At 44.7% G+C, this 20,048-nt stretch overlaps 1 protein-coding gene across 1 annotated transcript in view; it reads left to right on the top strand.

Annotated features, from left to right (window-relative positions):
- Wwp2 (WW domain containing E3 ubiquitin protein ligase 2) overlaps positions 1-20,048 on the top strand; it is a 124,330-nt gene that overhangs the window by 27,860 nt on the left and 76,422 nt on the right. The window lies entirely within an intron of this gene.

The raw sequence follows: 20,048 nt of genomic DNA, 5'->3' as shown, positions 1-20,048 counted from the left end.
CATCCATGTGTATATACTAAGATAAAGTAAAAAAAAATCTTCAAAAATCAAAAAAAAAATCAGAAAAGAGGCTTGGTATGGAGTTCAGTTGGTAGAGTGTTTACCTAAGACACCTGGGTTTAATTCCCAACACCTCATAAAATGGCCTGGTGACATATCTTGACTTCATAACAAGTTCTCTGTCTCAATAAATGAGTAGATAAATAAATACCAGGAAAGAAATGGCATTGGTTTAGTAACCCCTACTCCATTCCCATGCTGAGGATTGAATCTGGAGTTTTGTACATAATTAGGCAAGCATTCTGGCTACGTCCCAGCCCTGATTGTCTCCTTTTGTTTGTTTGTTCTGACAAAGTCTCATACAGCCCAAGGTGGCCTTAAACTTTGGTTTTCCTGTCCCTGTTTGTTTGTTTTTTGAAACATGCTTTATCTTGTAGTTTAGACTAGCCTTGAACTCACCGTGTAGCCTGTTTTGGCTGGAGTTTGTATGATTCTTTTGACTCATCTTCCCAAGTGCTGGAATGACAGGTGTGTACCACCATGCTCAACCCTAGGCATTTTTAAACCATGCTCCTGGGACCAGTGCATCCTATAAAAATGTAAATTCTCAGGTCAGGCAAACTGCAGAATGAGAAACTGGGGTTGATATCCAATAGTCCTGGTTTTAAGAAGATGGGTTTGACTCTGAGCTCCAGTTTGAGAACCGTTAAAGCTAACTAGCCGTGACAGTGCCGTCAGATACTGACCTTTACAGCACCGTGTGCAGCAGGCTTGTTCTCAGTGAGGTCGTTTTGGGGCAGACCCCTAGTGTGGTGACCCTTTCTAGGTCACACTGTTCTCAGTGCTTTTGTCAGACAGAGTCGGTGTCATTGGACATGTTCTCCTCAGTGGTCTTAAGAACTTTTTTTGCTCTTCAACTTTCTTTTTAATTTTTGCTTTTTTAAGACAGGGTTTCTCGTAGCCCTGGCTGTCCTGGAACTTGCTTTGTAGGCCAAGCTGGCCTTTAACTTAGATATCCACCTTCCTCTGCTTCCCAAGTGCTGGGATCAAAGGCTCGCACCACCACTGCCTAGCAGACCAGCTCCTTTTTTTTTTTTTTTTTTTTTTTTAAAAAAGGGTTTCTCTGTACCTTTGAGCCTGTCCTGGAACTCGCTCTGTAGGCCAGGCTGGCCTTGGATTTTTTTGCGCTATAGCCCAGGCAGGGCTTGAACTTTTGACTCCCAAGCAGCAAAGAGTAAAGCCTATGTTGTGATGCCAGCTTTTGATAACAGATAGTCTTAAATAATAAATAGTCTTAAGAAATAGCTGGTGTGGTGGTTCACACCTCTACTTCCAGAACTTGGGAGGCTGAGATAGGTAGGTCTCTGTGAGTTTGAGGTCAGATGGTCTATATAGGGAGTTTCAGGTCAGTGAGGGCTACATAGTGAAACTGTCTTAGACAAAATGTAAAAAATATTCCTCTGTGTGTGTGTGTGTGTGTGTGTGTGCGCGCGCGTGCACGCGCGCGCGTGTGTGTGCATGTGTGTGTGTCTGTTTCTGTGCGCGCACATTCAGGCACAGGCATATGGGTGTAAGCATGCCAGTGTGCACATGGGGTCGGATGACAACCTTAGGTGTCTGTCCTCACCTTCCACCTTGTGTGAAATACGGTTTCTTATTTTGCTGCATATCCCAGGTCATCAGGCCCACGAGTTTCCAAGGATCCCTTCTCCCCATAGGAGTGCTGAGGTTGCTACTGTTTGTGCTCCGTGTCTGGCTTTTGTGGGTTCTGGGGATTTGAACTTAGTTCACTTGAGTGGCAAGTACTTTGATCTACTGAGCTGTCTAACCCAACTCTCTGATAGGGTTTCTATGTGTGCATATGTGCGTGCATACACAATCACATGCACACATAATTTGTGCACACAGATAAGCAAGTATCTCTCACCTGTATTAAACACCACAAATTCACACTGAATGAACCCTCTGATTCCAGCTGAACCCCACAGCTTTCTGTAACATTCCTCCTCTCCATAAGTGAAGCTTGGTTCTCAGCATCGTCTATGTTTATTCATTCCCTTGCGTCTGTTTGAGACTCGCCACACTCATCCTGCCGTGAGTGTGAAGTGAGCTTTGCAAAGCTCCTGCCCCTGCCCACTTCTGTATAGCTCTTTTCTTTCAGAAAGCAAACAGTTCCCTGTTTATTTAAACATCTTATAAGCAAAAGTTTGTCACTAGGCTTTACCTCCAGAGAACAGACTGGCCAGTCAGGAGCCCAGCCTCCGCCCAGGCTCCCGAGGATGGAGGCTTTGGTGGGTGGGCCACGGTGCCTGACAGACAGTGCATGTATTTATTATAAAGTAAATACAGTGCTGTTTTCCCCGCTTTCAACTTAAAGGGAAATTAAACTCCTGAAGCTTGAAGGCTGATTCAGAGAGAGAAGCAGGAAAAATGGTGAAAGGCCTCTGTTCAATTACAGTTTACATTGAAATCTGTAAAACCATTCAGTCTTATCTGACAAGCAGGCAGCCAAGAGAGGAGAGGGAAAGTGGGTGCGTGAGGTGCTGTGTGCTGGGGGAGACAGTACACAGGACACGTTCTGTGCCATGGTGCCTTGAGCAGGCCTGTGGAAGAGGCCACTGAAGCAGTCCTACTCCGCTACTTATGCTCGTAACCCTGGTAAGCCACTGTGATCATGTTTTCCAGCTCACGGCCGGCTCACTAGACTCAGAGACTCTTTGTCTTGCTTGTGGGATTTAGTATTCTTAATACTCCTCATGTTCATAAAAGCAGTATCAAATTTATGTTGTATGTGGATTTTGCTAAGATAAAAAATGGGGCCTAGAATGGTGGGTCAGTGGCTAAGGGAGTTTACTGCTCAGAGAACCCAGATTCAGTTCTCAGCACCCACATGGCAGTTCAAAACCATCTGTTCCAGGAGATCGCATGCCCTTTTCTATCCTCCCTAGGTTCAGTCATCTGTGCAGTGCACATTATGCAATGCAAGGAAAGCACTCATACACATAAAATGGGGGAAAAGGCAGAAGTGGAAAAAAATAAAAGTTAAAAAGCAATACAGGCTTTTAAATTAAAAGTATTAGCTGGGTGGTGGTGGTGCACACCCTTAATCCCAGCACTCGGGAGGCAGAGGCAGGCGGATCTCTGAATTTGAGACCAGCCTGGTCTACAAAATGAGTTCTGGGACAGCTAGGGCTGCTACATAGAGAAATCCTGTCTTGAAAACAAACAAACAAAACAAAAAAGTGTTTATCCTCTGATTATTTCATGTGCGTGAATGCTTAATATGTGTTAGACATTGCTTTGAATTCTCTGTTTATATTATCTAGAAACTGTAGATGTAGGTAGAGCCATACATAGTTACTCTTCAATTTAAGAGGTAATGCCTGGATAAATCCCTCTCAGGCTAAAATTCCCTAAGCTGAAGTTGAATTTAATGCCCCAAACTCACTGAGCATCATAGCACAGAAGCACAGCCAACTGCTTGCTGTTTGGGAGTTGTCGTTCCCCTTCCCCACTCAGTGTCTGCAGAGTGGAGCAGACTCTGCTGCCATCTCGCTGTCCAGAAAAAGGGAGCCGACTCAAACTCTGGAGCATGGTTTCATTATGTGCAGGATGTGCGCTCACAGAAGGCCAACAGTCCGTCATATCCCCTGGAGCTGGAGTTACTGGTGATTGCGAGCTGCCTGATAGGTTCTGGGCCTCAAACTCAGGTCCTCCTCTAAATGAACAGTGTTTTTAACAGCTAACCTATTTCTCCAGCATTCTGCCCCCGTAACTGTCTCCTCACCCATCAGTGGAACTATATCAATATATATTTGTTTTGTATTTTGAGATAGGGTCTCACTATATAGCCCTCTCTGGTCAGGGATTTCCTGTGTAAACCAGACCATGCCTAGTTTAGGACTTTTTATTTTTGTTTTGTTCTGTATGCATCAACCCACAGTTTAACCATGGCCTATGGATTTTGTTGTGGTTCTTAAATTCTTCCAAAGATATCTTTGTACTCCTATCTATTTTGGGGGGGGGGGGGCAGGGGATGTGTGATAAATCTCTAGGCGTGTGATTGCTGGGTCAAAGGTCTGGTGTGGTTCGTGTCTTTTGTTGCCAGCCACTAAGGCCTGCTGTCAAGTCTGGTTAATTCATATGCTCATTGTGGGTGGCACATTTGTCTGTCTTCATGTGACTTAAGTGACTTTGAGCATTGTCAGTTTTTAACATTAGCTAGTCTGGTAAGCAAAAGTGATTTTATTTTTGGTGTCTGTTAGGGCCTCCCATGGCCCAAGTTGACTTCAAAGCAGCTATGTACCTTCATACAGCTTCAATTCCTGATCCTCTTACCTCCTTCTCCCAAGTGCTGGGGTAAGTTCAACCCTTCTTTTTTTCCTCATTTTTTTTAATGTGTATTGTGCTGGGATGGCACCCAGGACCTTGAACTGCATCCCCAGCCCTGTCTTTTCCTCTTAGCAGCCTCCAGTTAGATTCCTGTCATCATAGTTCTGCTGCAGTTGTTTGTGTGACTTCCAGTTCTCAGCCTCAACTCGCTTGTCTCACTGATTCCTCTGTGTAGCCGTCTGTGTTACTCACTTTGGTAGACACGCTTTACCAGTTCTGCCTCTCTGCTGGCTCTGACTCAATGCTTGGCTAATTCTCCTTCCTGCCAGTCTTGAGACACTAAGGTGCTCCAAGCTGGCTTAGTCCTGTGTCCTCTTTTGCACCCGTCCTCTCATGAGATCATGTGGCCTCATGGCTTTAAATTCCTCCTCAGATGCTTTGTCATCTGAATCTTTCCTCACAACAGTACAAAACAGTGTTTATTCCTAATCAACACCCTGAAATGTAAAAAACACTGTGCAGCTCAGCTGGAGAGTAACACACACTTGGTAGCACTCAGGAGGCACCCCAAGGCTCGATTTCATCTACACAATGGATTCCAAGCCAGACAAGGACTACCTTGTGAGACCTTAGTGTAAAACACCAAAAACGAAAAATGAGGGACTGGAGAGATGATTCAGTGGTTAAGAATATAGGCTGCTTTCCCAGAGAACCGGGTTCAATTCCTAGCACCCATATGTACTCTAACAACCACCTGTAACTCCAGTTCCAGGGTTTCCAACACCCTTGTCTGGCTTAGGCAGATACCAGGCATGCATGTGTGCACTGACATACATGAAGCAAAACACTCATACACATAAAAAAATAATTGACTAATGAAAAGCAACAACATAAAAAAATGTGCAACTCAGTGATTTTATTTATTTATTTTGAGACATGTCTCACTTCACAGGCCTTGACTGACTGGAACTCACTTTGTAGACCAGGCTGGTCTTCAGCTCTGCCTCCCCCAATGTCAGATCCTTAGGGATATGCATTTTATGTTTTGTTCACCCTTGTTTGCTGTGACCATCTTGTGCTAACTGAACCCCCTACACACACACACACACACACACACACACACACACACCCTCCTGAGGCAGAGAGCTGGGACCAACAGAGTACTCCTGCCCACTCTAGGGCTGTGGGCTGACTGAAGTCTCAACTCAAATGTAAGCCTTTGTTCCATCTCTCCCCTAGCCAGCCAGCATCGACATCAGCATCTACTCTTCTCTTGATTGGCACCAGATGCCAGGCTCTGGGGTCTAAACCCACTGTTAATGGTCTCTGAAAGCTCCTTGTGTGTTGCCTTCCATCCTCCTGCACCTCAGGCAGACATGCCCAAGCCAGAACCTCAAGGAATTCTCAAAGAAGCCAAAAGCAGCTCCTTCCCTGTAGCATTTCACCCCCATCCTCTCAGCTCCCAGCCTGGGTCTGTTTCGCGGCTTTGCTGTCAACCATGAGTTGTTGGAAAGAAAAGCCCTTTTAACCAAGACTCTTGAAAAGTAAACACAGCCCCACAAACGAATGTCTAAACAAACCTGCTCTCAGTGCCCCTAGCTGAGAGGCTGCTTTGTGGAGCCTCGGCTGAGCAGAGAGAAGAGCCTTCTGTTGAGCATCCTTGTCCCAGGCGGCAGGGACTCTCAGTGCTGCCCTTGGCTGCTGCTCAGTGTTCTGGGAGGCAGTGGGCTTTTCTACCTCTGCAATGGATGAGCTGAATGCTAGTCAGGGTGGCTTCATCTTTTCTTTCTCTGCAGGGATAGGGTGGCCTTTGCATTATTGCCTGTAATAGGTGGTCAAGATGTTTTTTCCAGGCTGGGTGTGGGAGCCAGAGGAAGGAAGATAAATTTCAGACTATACTGGTCTACCTAGTGAGTTTCAAACCAGTAGGAGCTATATAGTGAGAGCCTGTCTCAAACAAAAGGAAACACAAAGTTTTTTTCTTCATTTCTTTCTTAGGCTTAAGAAAGCCCTCAGCATCGGACCTGGATTTGTGTGAAGGAAGCTTACTTTTTCTTTGCAGGGTGTTTTCTTAGGCGCGTGAGGTTAACCCGGAGATGGAAGGGTGGGAAGTTTGTTGACTAGCTTTCACATGACACCTTCCTTTGAGTGCTGAGTTAGACTGTAGAGCTGAAGCCATGAATGAGGCAGGATGCATTACAGTTCTCCTGAACTTAAGGGTCTAAACAAGAAGCTGAAGCCAGGCTAACTAATTGCACAAGCTTGTCCATGTGGGTAGGCGTGAGAAAGAAAGTGCAGGGTGTCCTGGCCTGCATCACAGGCACACCTTAGCCTGGCACCCACACGCCACAGTGAAAGCATTATAGCTATTAGGATGGTGGCCTTGCATTGTGACAGGAAAAAGACCTTGTTGGATATGAGCTGTTTCTTTATCTCTGATATACTTATTTTCACATGGCAGGAATATAATCTTTCTACAAATTTCTTTCTTTAAATATCGATGTCTTGCTAGGTGGTAGTGTGACATGCATTTAATTCCAGCACTTGGGAGGCAGAGGCAGGTGGATCTTTGAGTTCGAGGATAGGTCTAGTCTACAGAGTTCCAGTACAGCCAGGGCTATACAGGGAGACTATGTCTTGAAAAACAAAAAAGCCAAACAAACATGAATATTGATGTTTTGTTTCCATGTTGTGTACACCCTTTTATATTCATTAACCCAAAGCCTAACGGGGCACAGTGTTTCAGGCTTTAAAATTGTAATTTCTAAAAACCCAGTTTTAATAGCAGAATTTTAACTATAAAAGTGATTTTTTAGGAGGTCGCCTGCTTTTGCTATGCTGTGAATGTTTAAAAGAAGTCTTGTTCAATGCAAGCCTGTCTCAGTCCTGTGTGTATAAACATGGCTTTGGCCCTGCCTGGGCAGCTGGAGAGAGGGTGATGGCTGAGGTTCCCTGAGGGCACGGGGATGGACAAGCTGTGAAAGCTGGCCCAGGTTGCTTGGAGATTAATGGTGTGAGGAGGACTTTCCTCCTCCCATGGGGCAGCTGCGGTCACTGGAGGAGCAGCTCTTCTAAAGACCCTGCTTCCTGCCCAGCCTATCTTCATTCCTCCCGAGGCTCTAATGTAAAACGTGCTGCGTTGACAGACTGGCCGAGATGCAGACTGTGTTTTAAGGGAATCCGCTGCTTCGGGAAACTGGTGCCTTGTTAGATGGATGGCTCTGATAACTGAGCAGTTCTGGATGGGGGATGAGGGATGAGGAGTTGGGAGTGGGGCTTCATGGATTTTAAGAACAGCCCCTCTTCCTTGCTTCAGAGACCATGGTTTCTGCTTTGTCAGGACTCCTCTCTGATTCCCCCTTCTATTCTCTGTGATGACGTCCAACTAGTAAATGCTAGTTTCATCTCACTCAGTCCCCTGGAGCGATCACGTTCACATGCCCATTTAGACCCCCTTTCTCTCCATGACCACCTTGTGCAGGTGACCCACAGATTCCAGTTTCTAGCCTATGTCTCCACCCTGAGCCCCACTCCCTTATTTCTGAGGACTCAAGAGCTCTTGTAGGTATGTCAGAACACTTCAACATGGCCACCACAGTGTCCGAATCTTACTTTATTGCCTCCTGAGAAGTGGCCCTTTCTCAGTATTCTATATTCCAAGGTTTAGAGCCACTCTAAGTCAGTGAGAGACCAGGTATGGTCTTTGGGACCCTGCCCCCTCTTGATAATCTGTTTCACAGTTCTCTTGGGATTTACCTTGATAGGCCTGCCCATTTTTCAATTTATTTTATTATTATTTTATAAATTATGTGTGTATTTCTGTGTGTGAATTTGTGCACATGAAGGAGGCCAGAACAAGGGTCAGATTCCCTAGAGCCAGAGTTAGAGACTATTGTGAGCTTCTTGTAGTGTGTACTGGGAATTGAACTTGGGTCCTTTGGAAGAACAGTATATGTTCTTCCTGAGTCTTCTCTCAGCCTCTACTCCCATTTTTTTTTTTTTTTTCATTCTGAAAAAGGATCACAGACTGGGCCCAAACTTACTAAGTAGCTGAGTATGACCTTGTACTTCCGATCATTGTGCCTCTACCCAGGTGCTGGGATCACAGGTGTGCCCTGTCATGCCCAGGGAGGCCAACTCCTTTCATCTTCATCTTTTTCTTAGCTGCATCCTTTCCTGGTCCCAAACATTGTCATCTGTGGCCTCTCTGCTCTGTCTGCTTCTGCCTTTACTTCCCTCCAGCTTGTTTTCTACACTGCAGACAGAATGAGATTGGAAAACACAAAGCTGATCTTGTCATGTAAAAAATAAAAGTTATTAAGTACGCACTGTGGCACTTGAGATAGGGAAAATGAAAGCCAAAGCCTATTAAAAGACCGCACCAGGCTTTGCAGTGTTTGGCGCTGGCACTTGGCCTCATTCGGATCACATACCATTCCAGCCCCATTCACTTCTGCTCAGCTTTTTTAAAAAATTATTTATTTTTTATGTGCATAGGTGTTTTGCCTGTATGTATGCCTGTGTAAGGATGTTGGGTCCTCTGGAACTTTAGTTACGGATAGTTGTGAGTTGCCATGTGGGTGCTGGGAATTGAACCCGGGTCCTCTGGGCTCTTAACTACTGAGTCCTCTCTCTAGCCCCCTCTTCTAAGCTTCTTGAATGTGTTTAGCTCATTGTGCCCCAGTACCTTTGCACATAGAATGATTTTTCTCATAGCCAACCCCACGCCATCAACTGCTGTGTGAAACTTGAGGTCACCATTGAATTTGTCATATTGGACTTGCTGTTTTCACAGACCAAGTAACAGGCTTCTCATGACACTACACAAGCCATACATGAAACTATCTCACAGAGGCCACTTTACATTTCTTTGTTGTTTCTTCTCCCAGGGATGGGAGCTTCCAAGAGGCAGGGACTGTATCTGCTTTTTTCTCCAGCAGAAGCAAGCTTCTAGTAGGTTCTGACAGACACCACTTGCCCAGTAACTGTTTCTTGAAATGAACAAGAAAGAGAAAAAGAACAAATTAAGAGGCTGCAGATGCAGCTTACTTAGTAGTACTTGCCTAACATGCACGAAGCCCTGGGTTCTGTCCCCAGGACTGCATAAAATTGGGCGTAGTGGAAGACACATCAAAGGGTTAAGATCATCTTCAGCTACACTGTCAGCCCTAGGCCAATCTGTTCCTTATAAAAACTTGTTTCAAAAAATAAACAACAACAAAAAAAAACCCAAGAAAACAAAAGAAATATTTATACATTGGTTTTGTAAAATGAGTCCATTTTCTATAAAAGAGTTCATGAAACCCTCTGTAGACTCAATTGTATAACTGTTGTTAGTTATAGGAAGGCTGGACTCCCAGCAGTGGCCTATAAGAGGCTTCCAGGCCAAGCTAGAGTCTGTCCCAGGAGGCCACACCAAGGCTTGACTGTTGGAGGCCCAGGGAAGGTGGGGTGAAGCAGAACCAACCTTGTATTCACAAGAATTCTAGTGTTTACAGCCTGACTCCAGTGAGGTAGGAATGTCTTCATTTGTTAGGTACTGGCTACAGTTGGAAGCTAGAGAAACCTCATAACACTAAGTCCAGGAAGCCCCTGGCTTCCCAGGCAGCCAAGGAGATGTGAAAGAGGGCTCTCTTTCAGTCTGGGGAGCTGCCAGCCTGTGTGTGACTGAGTTACAGGGAGCTGGGAAAGACCATTGACTCTGCCCTTCTGGAATTTCCCCCGGTTCCGTTTCTCTGTACACAGCTTCTCACAGTTACATGTAGAATGAACACCAGCCTGCTAATGAATGCTCTACTCATTTCCACTTTCCCTGCTGGGCCTGTGGGATTTTGGGCAGAGGGAGGTAAGAAGAAGGTGGCGGCCCCACCCAGCAGTTCTGTTAAGGCTAAATCCAGCTATTCACCGACCTTGAGACTCTCGGCCCTCAAACGCGGGCTACTCAGACACGCTAGCGGGCTACTCAGACACGCTAGTGGGCTACTCAGACACGCTAGCGGGCTACTCAGACACGCTAGCGGGCTACTCAGACGCGCGGGCTACTCAGACGCGCGGGCTACTCAGACATGCCTGCTTTTGTGTCATCTCTCCTTTTCCTTTCCAGATTATGAATTAGGACGAAAAAGAAAGCTTTTTCCTTTTGAAAGCTTTGTGTGTGCAGGTCTGGGCACATAGCTCGTTGTTAGAGTGTGTCCTTAGCATCTTAGGCATGAGGTCCTAGGTTCCACCCCCAGCACTGGGGAAAAACATATGTACATGTGTGCATGTTTGTTTTTGAGACTTATTTATTTTATTATACATGTATGAACTACATGTATATATGTGCACCACATGAATGCCTGGTGTCTGAGGAATCTAGAAGAGGGGATGTATGTTGTAGATGGTTGTGAACCACCATATAGATGCTAGGACTCCAACCTGAGTTCTGCAGAGCAATAAGTGCCCTAAACTGCTATGCCATCTCTCCGCACCATGCATGTGTTTGTCAGAGAAAAGGCTCTTTGCTAGAAGTTTCTTCGTACACTCTGTGAAAGTGGCCATGCCAGAGCTCCGGATTTTGTGATGAGGTCTCATTCTTGTGGCATGGCTTGACAGTCCCACTTTATGTACTTGCCTCTTGTTGGCATAAGGAAGCCAACTTCACACTCTGCGTATCCATCAATACTTATTAGTATTATTCAGACAGCATCTTGGAAACCCAAGTTAGCCCTGGCCACATTAGCCCTGGCCCTTTGCAGTCAGAAATTGTTAGCCTACAGCCACTCCTGGCTTTGCAGTTAGGAGAACAAGAGTAAGAGAACCCTCTCACTGCTTAACTGGTGTACTCTGGACCTTTTGCAAACAGTATGTGTGTAAGGCTGTGTTTTTAGTCAGTGTTTTTTGTTGTTGTTGTTGTTGTTGTTGATTTATAGATACTCTGTGTCTTAATATGCTGACCTAGGGGAAAATTAAAAAATAGTGAACAACCCGGGCGGTGGTGGCGCACGCCTTTAATCCCAGCACTCGGGAGGCAGAGGCAGGCGGATCTCTGTGAGTTCGAGACCAGCCTGGTCTACAAGAGCTAGTTCCAGGACAGGCTCCAAAGCCAGAGAAACCCTGTCTCGGAAAAAAAAAAAAAAAAACAAAACCAAAAAAACAAAACAAAAAAAAAATAGTGAACAAAGTGAAGCACAGTGAAAAATATTAAAGTATAAAGAATAGCCAAGGGCTTCTGAGATGGTCCATGAGTAAACATGCTCACCATACAAGCCTGATGCTTTCAGCTTGAACCCTGGAACCCACATACAGGTGGAAGGAGAGAACTGACTCCACAGAGTTGTTCTTACACCACATGCTTGCCTCCCGACCACTGGAGATTTAAGTACATGTAAGAGCATGTGTCCACGTGTGTGTGTCCGCGCACACACACACACACACATACACACACACACAACATGCATGAGGGGATGGGGAGAAGAGCCAAGTCCCTTCTAAAATTAGTTGCTGTGAATTTCTTTCATTTTGGAAAAACGGTCTGTTCAGAGTTTGACTACAAGGCACCCAGCTTCAGTACTTCTCTGCCTTGGCCTCTTTTCTTGTTGGCAGCATAAGCAGGCTCCTCAGATCAGCCAGCTTATTTTCTGAGAATCCCAGTGGCTGTAACTGTTAATAAAAGTTATGTGTCCTCCCCCCCCCCCTTAAAAAATTACAGGACTGGAACAGTAGCTTAGAGGTTAAAAGCACTGGCTCCAGTTACAGAGTATCCAGGTTCAACTCCAAGTACCACATGGCAGCTCACAACCATCTCTAGCTCAGAAGATCTGATGCCCCACTGTTTCCTCTGTGGACATGAGGCATGCACATGGTGCCACGCGCGCACGTGTGCACGCACACACACACAGACACACACACACACACAACACAACACTCATGTACATAAAATTAATAATAAAGAGAGTGCTTGCTTTTCTTCCAGAGGACCCTGGTTTAGTTCCCAGTACCCAGATTGGGCAGCTTACAAGCTATCACTCTAGCTCCAGAGGATCCAATACCCTCTGCTGGGAGACATTCTTACATATATATGCCACCCAACACATAATTAAAAACAAATATTTTTAGATGTATTTTTAATGTGTGTGATTGGTGCCTGAGGAGGTCAGAAGAAGGCATCAGTTGTGCACATGTCCATTTCTGTCTCTGCTAATCTCCCCTCTTGCTAGTTTAAGTCATTGACATTTCTCATCTGTGAATATTTTATAAGTAACTATAAAAGACAACGACTTATTTATTCATTTAGTTTTGGTTTTGTTTTTTGCAGCAGAGTCTCCCAGGTTGGTCCCACACTTGCTGTGTACCCAAGGATGACCTTGAGTTTTTCTTCCTCCTGCCTCCTTTTTCCAGTGCTGGGGTGGAAGCTGTGTACCACCATGCCTAATTTGAAGATAAGGACTCTTAAAAATAGTGATCTCAGGCTGTTTCGTGGCTCAGCAGCAGAGTATTTAATGTGGATACAGACCCTAGGTTTGCTTCTAGCACTGAAAAATACCATAACTCTTGGTGCCTATTTTATATCTAAAAAGACCTTTTAACAGTAATCACTTAATCCCATCCCATCGACTACCCAGGCAGCTTTTTTCTTTTCTCTTCAGTTGCCTTAGGAGAGTTTTAATTTTTTGGAACAGTGTCTAAGGAGGCCCAAACTGGTCCCCAGCCTGTCATGTACCCAAGGATATACCTGATCCTTCTGCTGGTGCCTTCCATGTGCTGCCACACTTAGCTGTTTATTTTTAAGATTAGGTCTTGTTCTTAGCCCAGGTTGGCCTCAAGCTCAGCATCTTCCTGCTTCTGCATCACAAGTGCTGGGATTACAGATGCATACCACCATGCCCAGCTGATGAGTTTGTCTTCTGCATCTTGCTTATTTGAATCGGAATCTGGACTAGAGTACCATGCATGTCTGCTAAGCCTCTTTATCCCAGGGCTCTCCTTTTCACTCCTTTACTTTGTTGCTGAGTAAACAAGGCAGTTTATCTTGACCAGTTTCCCACCTTCTGGATTTGGCTGCTGTGTCCGTGATGTGCACTTCAGTGTGTCCATCTGTCGCTTATGCGTGAGCACATCAGCCTGCCTCAGGCTGGCGTCTTCTTGGTGTGGCTGTGTGCTTAGCCCTTTAGGAGGCATGACTCTGGTTGTTTCCTTGCCTTGCTGTCTAGTAGAAGGTTCTCCTGCAGTGACCTTGCTTTTCCTCAGATTCTAGAAGCCATATATCCTTTTGCTGTCTGTCCATTTCTATAGTGTCATAAGATTTTGGTGACTGGTTGGGACTTCAAATAGAAGAGTATGGCCATATGTGACAAGCACATTTGCTGAAACTGGCTTAAGCTGACACCTCTGGCCTTTTTGGTAGAACTGATGTCGCTTGCCAGAGTAATATTTTTATTATTATGTGTTCCATTTTGCCCTAATTAAATCTGACTTCTGCCAACCTGTGTTCTCAATCTGCCCCTGATTGCAACTCCTGCCTTTTCTCTAAAACTTGAATTCCCAGAGACTGCAGCCTTGTGGATATGCTCTCGAGGGTCTTTCCAAGGAAGTACCAGAGAGAAGTACCAGGCTAAGTTTTCTTAGATGCTGCGTTCTTGGGAGACATTGAGATTGCCTTACCGGTACCATTGCAGCCCATTCCCAGCTGCCTTTGTCTTGCTTTAGCCTTGTTTCTCCTGCAGCCAAAGTGGCTGTTGCAGTAGGATCTGGTCACATCCCTTGCACACAACCCTCTCCTGGGGCCCTGTCACTTATGCAGAGTAAATCCAAGGGCCTTACAAGGCTCTAAGCATTATTCATGGGCTCCAGCTGTCCATGCTCTCGCCTGCTCCAGCCACCCAGTTTCCTGCCCTTCTGCGGACAAGCCAGGTGTTCTCTCGCCTACTGACTTTGACCTTGCTTTTTCCTCTCTTCTGTTAGAGACCTGCATAACTCTCTCTGCCATCCTTTCAGTCTGCCCATTTCTCCCCTTTGCAGTGAGATTCTTCACCCCAAAGTTTCTTCCAACTTAGTTCCCTCCATTCTCCTTTCTTCTTCTTCCTTTTTTTTTTTAAAGTGTATTTGCCACTGTTGTTTTTGTTGTTTTGTTTGTATGAAGAAGGGCCTGACTGGTTTGGAACTTACTTTGTAGACTAGGCTAGCCTCAAACTCAGAGATCCTCTGCTTCCCAAGTGCTGAAATTAAAGGTGTGGACACCATATACAGGTACTATACTCCTTCTTTGTTTATTTGAGAGAGGTTTTCATATAGCCCAGGCTGGCCTTGAACTTATTATGTAGCTAAGACTGACTTGAACTCATGAACCTTCTGTCTCTAGCTCCTGAGTGCTGATATTATGGGTGTGTACTACCGTGCTCCTTCTAACAGAGTATGCCAGTTGGGTTTCTAAAAACCTTGCTTTTCTGACCTGGGGAGATAGCTTGGTGGTTAAAGCACTTGCTTTGCTAGTTTAAGTACTGGGACTTGGGTTTCTATAGCCTCTGTAAATAAGTGCTAGGTGGTCATGGCAGCTCACCTGTAATTCCACCCACCAAAGGCAGAGACACGGGGATTCCTAGAGCACACTGGTTAGTGGGACTAGTGATTGGCAAGCTCTGTTTGATTGAGAGACCCTGCCTCCATGAATAGGTAGAAGACTACACAAAGATGATCACTAATATCAACCTCTGGCCTCAACACGCATGAACATACATATGCAAAACATGAATACATGCATGCACACCATATACACATACAAACCAAGAATGAACACATGAATATAAAAAAAGGAAAAGAAAACCTTGCTTATTTTCTGCTTTCTCACAGTTAGGATAGACGCTTTCTGGTACCCATGAATCACCATGTGCACAGACAGCTGGTGTAAGGTGCACCCATGTGGACTGTGGGATCCAGACAGAGCAGGACCTGTGAGGCTAAGGGCAGTGAGTGGCCTGTTAATCTCAGTCTGGCTATAAAAATTGCCCTGTTCACCCACTTCCATGAGGCGCTTTTATTTTCCTTTCCCTTTTCTTTCTTCCCCTTCATCCTTTAATTTCTCTTCCGTTTTCTGCTGGGAATTGAACCCAGGCATGCCCACTAAATGGGAAACCCAATTCCCAGAGGTTTTTTTTCCCTTTTTAATCGCATACACGTGTATGCGAGTGTGTGTATACAAGGGAGAGAGAGAGAGAGAGAGAGAGAGAGAGAGAGAGAGAGAGAGAGAGAGAGAGAGAGAGAGAGAGAGAGAGAGAGAGAGAGAGGAGAGAATATGTAGGCACAATTGCCATGGCGCATGTGTAGAAGTCAAAGGACAGCTTTCAGGAGTCAGTTCTTTCCTTCCACCATGTGGATCCTGGAGATTGGACTCAGGTCACATGGCTTGGTGACAAGTGCCATTACTCACTGAGCCATGCATATGGCTCACCAGCCATGCATATGGTTTCTTGATGTTTTTTTTCTTCTTTAAAATATTATTTTCCATATATGGATGTTGTGCCTGTGTATCTCTACGTCTATATGCTTGGTGCCTAAGGAGGCCAGAAGAGGGTATTGTGTCCCTTGGGACTTAGAGTTACAGACTGTTGTGAGCTGCCATGTGGGTGCTGGAACTGGAATTCAGGTCTTCTACAGGACTGAAACATTCTCTTACCTAATACTGAGCCATCTCTCCAGCTCCTCTTTTTTTATTTTATTTTATTTGTTTGTTTGTTTGTTTGTTTGAGAAAGTCTTACACTGTAGCCCAGGCCCCCTGGAACTCACTGTGTAAACCATTCTGGTCTTGAACTCAAGTCAGTCTTCCTGCCTCAGTTTCCTGAGTACTGGTGTTACAGGGTGAACTAGTGCCGTCTAGGTTTCTGAAAGAGGTAGAAAGACTTGCTGGAAGAGAAAGGGCCTTTGTAGAGTCCTGAGTGTGGCTGTACAGAAACCAGAGGGCCTGAGGTGAGGTGGCTCACGCTCCTATTTAGAACTAAGATTCCAGTATGTTTCCCAGCCACCAGGTCTTTCAGCCTCTGTGTCTCCAGTCTGTCATTCAATTAACTAACGGTTTCTTTAGTCCCATTATACATTGTAAGGCTCCCGCTCAGTTTTTTTTTTTTTAAGAAAAGAATAGGGTGTTCTGTTCGCAGTGGTTTAATATTTTTAATAGCTTTGCCAATTAAAAAAACATTTCCAACTGTTTATTATGAAATTCACAAGTGTACAGAATGACAGGGTGATGGGATAAACACCCAGTGCTCTCCACCTTGAGCCACACTTGGCATTTCCTCCTCTCTGCTTTATCTTCTTTGTATGTGGACCATGCATGTGTGTGTTGTGTATTTGTGTGTGATGTGTCTGTACATGGTGTGTGTGGGTGCGCTCACGTGTGCATATGCGTGCATGCATGTATGAGTGCATGTGAGTGGAAGCCAGAGGAATATGCTGGTGTTCTGAGCCATCACTCTCAACCTTACTCCTTTGAGACAGTTTCATTGAGTCTGGAGCTAGGGTAGCTGCCAACAAAGCCCAGTCACCACCCTGGCAGTGCTGGGGTGACAGGAGTGCAGCCACATATAGCTCTAAGAAGGTTTTTTTTTTACTGTTATTATTATTATTATTATTTTATGTGCATTGATATTTTGCCTGGATGGTATGTGCCATGTAAACACCTGGTATTTTTGGAGGCTAGAAGAGGGTGTTGGAACCACTGGAATTAGAGGTACAGATGGCTGTGAGCTGCCATGAGGGTGCTGAGAACTGAGCCCATGTTCTCTACAAGAACAGCAAGTCCTCTTAACCACTGAGCCATCTCTCCAAGCCACATATCTGGCCTTTTTTGTTGTTGTTGTTGCTGGGCTCAAACTCAGGTTCAGGTCCTCATACAAAAAATGCTCTTTCCTGCTGAGCTGTCTTCCAACTCCCTGTGTGCGTTTTTTTTTTTTTTTTTTTTTTTTTTTTTTTGTCTGAATTATTTGAAGATAAATTGAAGCCTTTATGACTTTATTCTGGAAGATTGCAGAATTCGTGCAGATACTCTCACAGTCTGTCACACATCTCCCAAGTATGGTCTTTTAGGAGCTGGGCATGGTAGCTGCCATCTGTCACTGGATCCTGTCTGTAATCCCTTCGTTCCCTTGTGATGGTTGTATAGCTTGGAAGGTTTTTTTTTTTTTTTTTTTTTTTTTTTTTTTAAAGATTTATTTATTTATTATGTATACAACATTCCTTCCCCGTATGCTTGCATGCGAGAAGAGGGCACCAGATTTCATTTTAGATGGTTGTGAGCCACAATGTGGTTGCTGGGAATTGAACTCAGGACCTCTGGAAGAGCAGTCAGTGCTCTTAACCTCTGAGCCATCTCTCCAGCCCGCTTGGAAGGTTTTGTGAGCTTTGCCACTGCAACCTAAAAAGTCATAGAGAAGCCAGGAAGTGGTAGCGCACACCTGTAATCTTAGCACTGGGGAGGCAGAGGCAGGCGGGTCTCTGTGAGTTCGAGGCCATCCTGGTCTACAAGAGCTAGTTCCAGGACAGCCAGGGCTGTTACACATAGAGACCCTGTCTTGAAGAAAATAAAGTCCCAGAGAAAATCTAATGATTCTAAGAAAGTTCATGGTTGGTAGGTAGATTAAGGGGAAGCTGTACATTTTAGCCTCTAGACGTGAAAGTCGAGATAGGTAGTAAAAATGGCAGCCAAGGAACTTCCTAGGTGCCTCCTAAGTTTTCACAAGTGTCCTCTGCAGAATGTGCTTTGATTCCTCTGTTTTGCCAATGAGGGAGCCAGTGCTGAAGTAAGTAACTTGTGACTTGCAGAGTCACAGCTCTTTGGTAGCAGCATTGAGATTGAGTCCAGAGTGCCTGACCACACCTGCCTGCTTAGTCCCCTTGCTGCTTGTTGGAGGGGCATTCTCTGACCTTTAAATCAATCACATAGAAAATAGCACTCCCTCAAAAACCCGACCCAATCCAACCCAATCCAAACTAAACCATGTATCATTCATAGTCTCTTTTCTTTTCTTTCTTTTTTTTTTTTTTTTTTTTTTTTTTTTTTGGTTTTTTGAGAAAGGGTTTCTCTGTGTAGCTCTGACTTTATTGGAACTTGCTCTATTGACCAGGTGGGCCTCAAACTCAGAGATCTGCCTGCTTTTGCTTCCCGAGTGCTGGAATTAGAGGTGTGTGCCACCGTGCCTGGCTTATTTCCTAGTTTCAGTGGGTCAAGATTTTGGATCAGCATGGTCGGGGATGCCTCAAGGCTCCCTGGGATTGCTCTGTCTTTTTGGTTAATATATATATATATATATATATATACATATATATATATTAATATTATTGTATATTTTTTAAGTTTAATATTTATTTTAAATTTATTTATTTTATATCTATGGGTATTTTCTTTGCATGTCTGTCTGCATACTAGAAAAGGGCATTAGATCCTGTGGGACTACAGTTATAAATAGTTGTGAACCACCATGTGGATGCTGGAATTGAACCCAGGGTCTCTGGAAGAGTGAGCAACCAATGCTCTTTATCACTGAGCCATCTCCCCAGCCCCTGCAATTTTATTTTTAAGGTATATTTTCATGTGTATGTGTATTTACCTATATATACATGTATACATATATGCATATGTATGCGTGTATGTATGTATGTATGTTTACCACATGCATATAGTGTCTGCAGAGTCCATAGAGGGAGTCACATCCCCTGAAACTGGAGTTACAGAAGGTTATGAGCCACCATGTGGTTGCTGGGACCTGAACCCAGGTCCTCTGCAAGAACAGCCAGTGCTTTCAACCTCTGAGGCATCTCTCTAGCCCCATGTTGGTTTGTTTTTTCTTTAAAAATTTTGTGTGTATGTTTGTGTCTATATGGGTATATGTTGCCCATAGAGTCCAGAAGGGGGTGTCAGACTCCCTGGAGCTGGAGTTAAAAGTGGTTGTGAGCTGACAGATGGGAGTGATAGGAACAGAAGTCAGGTTCTGTATACGAGTAGTACATGCTCTTAGCCGCTAAACCATCTTTCTAGTCCTTCTCTTATGTCCTTAAAGGGGCTGGGTCTGTTTTGGGTTGGAAGCTGCCTTTCATTTTTCTCCCCATTGGGGAGAGGACCGATCCCCAGAAAATATTCAGATTTACTTTAGTGCTTATGGAAACTCCTTATCCATAGACTATGTTGAGCTAGAGCAATGGTTCTCAACCTGTGGGTCTCAATCCCTTTGGGGCTGAACAACTTTCTCACAGGAGTTGCCTAAGACCATTGGAAAATACAGATATTTACATTATTATTCATAACAGTAGAAAAATTATAGCTATGGAGTAGCAACAAAAATAATTTTATGGTTGGGAGTCACCACAGCATGAAGAACTATACTAAAGGGTCACAACATTAGGAGGGTTAAGAGCCACTGCTTTGGAGACAGGAATGATAGCTTATAACAGTGTAACCCCAGGTACACATGAGATGAAGTGCTGGGTTGGGTGCAGGGCAGCCGAGGAGGAAGAATCTAGCTGAGGCTATTTCTTCTAAAGCCTGTGGACATCTGCTGCTGGTTCTCACTCTGTAACTCCTAAACAACCTGGAGATGGAGCCTCCAGCTGCTGACTGGACCACACTGAAGAGAACTAAAGTGCTGGCTGTAGATGGATAGTGTCTGATTGGAAGCTGTTGAGTGTGCCCTGACTCAGGGCAGGTAGGGCTGGGGTATTTGCAGGGCTGTTTTTTTTTTTTTTTTTTTTT

The sequence above is a fragment of the Arvicola amphibius genome, chromosome 15, assembly GCF_903992535.2.
Source record: "Arvicola amphibius chromosome 15, mArvAmp1.2, whole genome shotgun sequence".
In the NCBI taxonomy this organism is placed as follows: Eukaryota; Metazoa; Chordata; class Mammalia; order Rodentia; family Cricetidae; genus Arvicola; species Arvicola amphibius.
The sequence above is the reverse complement of the archived record's forward strand: the minus strand, read 5'-3'. Positions and strand labels throughout refer to the sequence as shown.